This window comes from Alosa sapidissima, chromosome 15, assembly GCF_018492685.1.
Source record: "Alosa sapidissima isolate fAloSap1 chromosome 15, fAloSap1.pri, whole genome shotgun sequence".
In the NCBI taxonomy this organism is placed as follows: domain Eukaryota; kingdom Metazoa; phylum Chordata; class Actinopteri; order Clupeiformes; family Clupeidae; genus Alosa; species Alosa sapidissima.
The window spans coordinates 10,805,636-10,811,635 of record NC_055971.1 but is presented as its reverse complement, the minus strand read 5'-3'; the positions used below and the strand labels follow the sequence as shown (position 1 = coordinate 10,811,635).

Here is a 6,000-nt window from a genome sequence, read left to right as displayed (position 1 = left end):
ATTCCTCATACTCAAATATTGTGGCAGCCCCAAGGTTTCGACAAGGTGATTCATTTCTGTGCAAACTCTGTGAACTGCGCACAACACAACGGGTTTACATCTTATGGCACTGGTTAGCTTATTGAATATTCTTATCTCTCTTGTGCAACAAATGCTGCACTAAAGCATCATGCATCGAGATGTGTGAATGTGCTTCATAGTTTAAATAAATGTATGGATATGTTGCACACGGCACTCCAGCAACTGTGTCCTCAACTCCCTGATGAGAGAGCAAACATGAAACACAGCAGAAACAAACACACAGTGTGTGTGTGTGTTTGTGTTTGTGTGTGTGTGTGTGTGTGTGTGTGTGTGTGTGTGTGTGTGTGTGTGTGTTTTGTGTGTGTGTACGTGTTTGTTAGTGTGCATGTGGCATCTGCCTGCCCCATGTATCCATTTCAGTCAGCTGGGAGATGTAGACCCAGCCCCTTGCTTCTGAACACAATGGGCTTTCCTGCCTCCCGTCGTTCGTTCCTGGATTGCTTTGCTGCCTTCATCTGTGCACGAGAAAAAAAAATTGGGATTGCACAGGAAGACTGTATACCCCCCCCCCCACACACACACACACACACACACACACACACACGCCAACCCCTCTCCCCCTGCCCCCCCCCCCTCTCTCTCTCCCACACAGTGGGAAGCAGCAGTCCTCGGAGGCTGAGTTCAAACTTTGCTCGTTCCATCTCAATCTCTGTGCCCTGGAGCCTTTCCCACTGCCTCTCACACATAACACTCCCACACAGACACACAAGACATACACATTAACATACAACTCCCAACAATAGTTATTCACATCACTACATCTCTCATACACACACACACTCCCTCCCTCTCTCTCTCTCTCTCTCTTTCTCTCTCACACACACAAACACATTTTTTTCTCTTTTACTGCCTTCCTCTATCTCTCTTCTTCTCTCTTTCCCCCCCCCTCTCTTCCACACATGTCTCCTCATTTCTCTCTTGCTTTCTCTCCCTCTCTTCCCTCCAAAACTGCATTGAGATGAGGGGTGATCCAACTGAAAAATTCAATCACTTTCATCCTCACAAACAGAGATACACAACCACAATTAAGCTTAAGCATACATATATGCCAAGTACACAAACAAATGCACTCATGCCAAGGTAGTGACAAAAAATTTACAAAATATATCTATCAATCACAAATGGACATTCACACTTGCCAAGTGCCTGAGTTAATGAGACAGGTTTGCTCTCCCTCCAAACACACACACACACACTCCACTCCACACACCACACTCCACACACCCCACCACCTCCACACAAAATTGCCTGAATCCACACTGACAGTGTTTACAGAAAACAAGCATGGCCATCCAACCCAAACAGAATCTGGTTGGCTGGCGCGGTTCCCAGCTGTTTAAACGCACAATCAGTAGAAAAAAAGATGACAGGCCTGAAGCGACTCAAAGACAACATCAATCAAGTATAATGCTCAGCCACATAATAATAGTCCTGTTCAAAGTGAACAGGCGCCTGGGCAGCTAATAAGCAAGAAGACCAAATGGCTGCAATTTTACAAGGAGACGTTAAAAAGTTTTTGCTTGGCCCTTATATATCAAAATAGAATTATTCTATAAATAAAGGAGCTACAGTACTGGTGTGGCAACAGCAGAACACAAACAAATTCCCTCAGGTTGTGCAAACAGCATTTGAAGGGTTTCCAACCGTACTAAGATAGGACGGATAAGAGAGAGGAGACTACACTTGGATCTATACGGAGTATCTGAAGAAAGAGAACAGTGGCAACCTGCAGTGGACTCAGTGGATTAGGTTAAAAAGAGGAATGCAGCTATATACACTACGATCCTTCATAAAGCACTTTAATGCTCTTTCCCTCTCTCTCTCAGCTTGGCAAACCGCCAGGAATCTCTCTTGTCGATGGATGTACTGCAGGCTGTTTTGCAGCCTCTCCTGCGAGTTGGGCCCAGGGGAGCCTTGGCAGTGACAGGGCATTCACAGCATGTGTACGTATCCACTCAGGATAATCAAATGCATTAACTCAACAAATATGTATGCGCACGGCTGGGCTTTTTCAGTTGACAAAGCTCTTGATTTTCTCCAATTAATTATTGTTATAGCGAGAGAGAGAGAGAGAGAGAGAGAGAGAGAGAGAGAGAGAGAGAGCCTGGTGAAGAGAGGAGGGAAAAGGACGTCTTGATTCATCAGTTCCTCCCTTTCAAGTACCCATGGCTTGCCTCTCAAGCATATCTGCTTACTGCAAGACCCGCATTGATTTTATGACAAGCGTGGAGGTCTCAGGACTAATTGGGTATGTATGTCTCAGTCCTCGGGCTGTCTTAGTTCTTCGCAGGCCCCTCGCCCAGGACGCAGCTCAGCTTGCTGTTGGCTCTCGTGTCACGGGGGACGCAACGGACTGCAGCTGTTTCTTAAAGAAAAAGAAACTGTGTGAAATCGAGAGCACGTCGTCTTCTTCAGCATCTACCTGAGGACAAAACAAAATAGCACCTGTCAGCAGGGAGCATTTCCCTCGTCGATTTTCAAATTTCATCTTGTCAACGTATTGATGCCAAAAAAACATTGTCGCGTGAGCAGGTCCGATCAATCCACGCGCAGAGCAGCGGCCTGTGCTGCCTAAACAGCACAGTTAATGCATGCTTAAGCCATGGCCATCTGTTGACAGAGCAATACTAACACTGTGCAGAGCAGAAAATGAATAAAAATCAATGTGCAAGGTCTGTGTGCTCGGCAAGTCCAATTATTTCAGTGATATCCTCTTTATCCCAGATATTTCATGCATCTTGACAGTGTCACTGCAGTCAGTGAGCAGAGAAGACTTGAAGACTCCCTTCTGTCCATTATCTGGCATGTTGGCGGGCAATAACGCGAGTCGTGGGCAGACACACACAAAGGAAGCCCAGGGAGATCCGAGGTTGACACAGGAACACTGACTGACCACAACTGTCACAAGGGCCGCAGAGCGCAGGCTTGGACTGCAGTAGCAACTGAGGACAGACACTCCACAGGCCTGTGTCACTCGACGAGAACACAAGGTGCCATACTGTCAGTGTCTTGAGAGCGCAGTGGACAGGTCTGGCGTCGAGGCACTTTTTCGTTATGAGTATGTCATTTAAAAAACACTACAGGACTTTAGTTATCATTGTATGTGGTGTGTGTTTTATCACATCCAGGCACACACACACACACACACACACACACACACGCACACACACACAGTCAAATACACATCCGTACAGACATTATTAGAGTGCAGTAATAAATAAAATAAAGCAGCACAGATAGTAATAAAAGGACATGGATTGCACCAGAAAATATTGCAGTGATATGTCAGTAATACGCTTTGGGTGAGGAGAGATTGCACAGATGTTATGTTCTTCAGAGAAGGGGAGATTAAAAACACAAGGAGGCCAAATCATAGTAGGAGTGAGAAGAGCACACATTTTTACACAGGATATCGAAATTCCTTGCAACAAAATCTGTCTGCAGCAACGATACTTAGTGGAGTTAAACGCTGTCTGAAGAAAAGCTGTGTTCAACAATGCCATCTCCCGAAGGCCAGAGATGGAGCCACCGCTGCTCCACCACAATGCAGCAGAGCAGTGACAGCACGTGGCTGCCGGTGCTGAAACCGGTGCCACTGCCTCACAGGGGACCAGCTGACGGGCACTGAGCTGATGGGCGCAAAGAAACGCACTGCCACTGGAAAAATATGGAAGGAGGTCCACTGCCGCCGGGTCCAAAGTCAGTAGGAGCACCACCATCGGATCCCAAGATCTCAGGCGGTCTCTTCCCTGGGACAGAAACCCACCATTGCCGATCCCAACTCCTACCACATGTGACACACAACGGTTCTGTCTCATTTTGTAAGTGACATGGAGGGAGGGTCATCGTGAGGTTCTCAGCCAGGGGAATTCATATCTCCATACAAATGAATTTTGCCATACTGCAGAAATGTCAATATCTATGTGCCCAGTGACTGAGGGTTAAAATGATGATCTCTTACTTGGACCACTGGAATGAACGCCCAATCACATCATATGCTGAAAGTGAAATGTGGATTAAAGGACTAGAGGAAATCATCTAAAGGCCTAGCTTGATGATTGAATGTGCAGTAGAAAAGGAGGGGTTTCCCCCAGTGTACTACTTGTGTTTGTGAAATCCCATTCATACATTTCCACAAATCCAAACGTCATATCATCTTCCACTCATTCAGTGGCTTGACTCAGATGGTGAATGATGAGGTTCTGATATCTGTATTCAACAACAGCTCTCACAGCAGTGACACACGGAAACCACACCCAACAAAGAACAACCAGTGCTGAGTTTCAAAGTCTAACCGCAGTGGAAGAGGACAGAGTGGTCTGGATGGAAAATGAAATCCACAAATCCTCCGTGCCTCAGTGTCCTGCTCGCTCTCTCCATCTGCCCTCACCGGCCCCAACATAGTCAATTAAATTCAAGCTTGTCAGATCAAACAGACTTACTCTTACTCTTCACACACATAACAACCCCCTCAAGAGCACAAGGGATGGGGAGGGTGTTGCTTTTAATTCACGGGGAGCAGCGGATCAGGGGGGAGAGAGCTGACATCTGAGGACAGGCAAGTGCTCTGCTGACTCACACAGATCCCCATGATATGAGCGCATCCATGAGAGAACACACTACAGCACACACACACACACACACACACACACACACACACACATCACACAAATACACACACTAGACGAACATACGCACACACATCACACAAATACACATACTGGACAAACATACACACACACACACAAACACAAACACTCAGCCCAGCAGTTTGCTTACAGCTGCTCCTATTCAATTAGAAGGATGGTCTACAAAAGTTGTTTGATCTGCTTTTAGAGGCGAAGGGCAGCATCGTCGTTCCCTCTCCTCTCACCTCTTTCTCCCTTTCTTTTGTTCACTCACATATACAAACACACACATACACAGATGGAGAGAGTATGTTCTTATGAAGAAGCACACTTACATAAACATATACATTTGTACAACTTTCAAAGGGTTTATTATTGCAGCAGTTGCAGATTGGTTCGGTGCACTTTTTCTAGCGTCTACATTTTATTGTGGAGGACAAATATGATGACCAAAAGGAATCCTTTTGGTCATCATATTTGTATATGTACTGCACCTGAATGCTCCAAACGGCAAACTCTAATAGGTCCAATATTGCCACAAAGCTTGACAATGACCAAAGACCTTTTTTCAAAGGCTTCATTAAGATATATATAACAGCAGCTGTAAACACACTTGATGAGTATTAGACGAAAATAAATAGTCAAGAACACCTATTGTAATACATTTATTCATAATGCATGTAAAAAGGCTATGCAGAGGCAATAAACTATGCCGCTCTGCTGGGACCCAATGATCTTTAAACTATTCTCTTAGGTAAGAAGCTTTAAATATGATAATAATGAGAATGCCGGAGGTGCTCATCTCCCATGTGTAAAGCACAAGAGATAATGAATGCAAATACTGACTGTAAGAGGTCTAAATATAAATACTAATAAATAATGTACTCAAATGATCCGTATATCTTCAATTCATTTGAATGAACTAAGTGGACATTATTGGCACTACAGCAGGCTAATTGTTGGAGAGATTAATATTAATTAAGGATTACACGAAGCAAATGCAGTGGAACACTTTGGTTACGAAAGAACGCAATCACATCCATAGGTGAAATGCATGAATGCATTTATGCTCCACCTGTCACTCTCAATTTATTAAAACTAGTCCACAGCACAGAGAAATCTAAGGTACCTCGGCAGCAAAGGTGGCATTGCCAGAAGATGTGGTTATCTCTGTTTGGGGAGAGATATGGTTACAAACCTTTGAGTGACAACGTCAGAAACACAATGGTGCAATACATTTTCTCTTCCTGGGTTAAGTAAGGCAACTCATAAATCAACACTAGTCTACACT

The 6,000-nt window shown here is 44.8% G+C and overlaps 1 protein-coding gene across 1 annotated transcript in view; it reads left to right on the top strand.

The window, feature by feature from the left end:
* rtn4rl1b (reticulon 4 receptor-like 1b) overlaps positions 1-6,000 on the top strand; it is a 137,977-nt gene that overhangs the window by 124,631 nt on the left and 7,346 nt on the right. The window contains exon 4 of the transcript XR_006022917.1: positions 180-189. The gene's annotated coding sequence lies outside the window, so the exon portion shown is untranslated. The remainder of the gene's footprint in view (positions 1-179; positions 190-6,000) is intronic.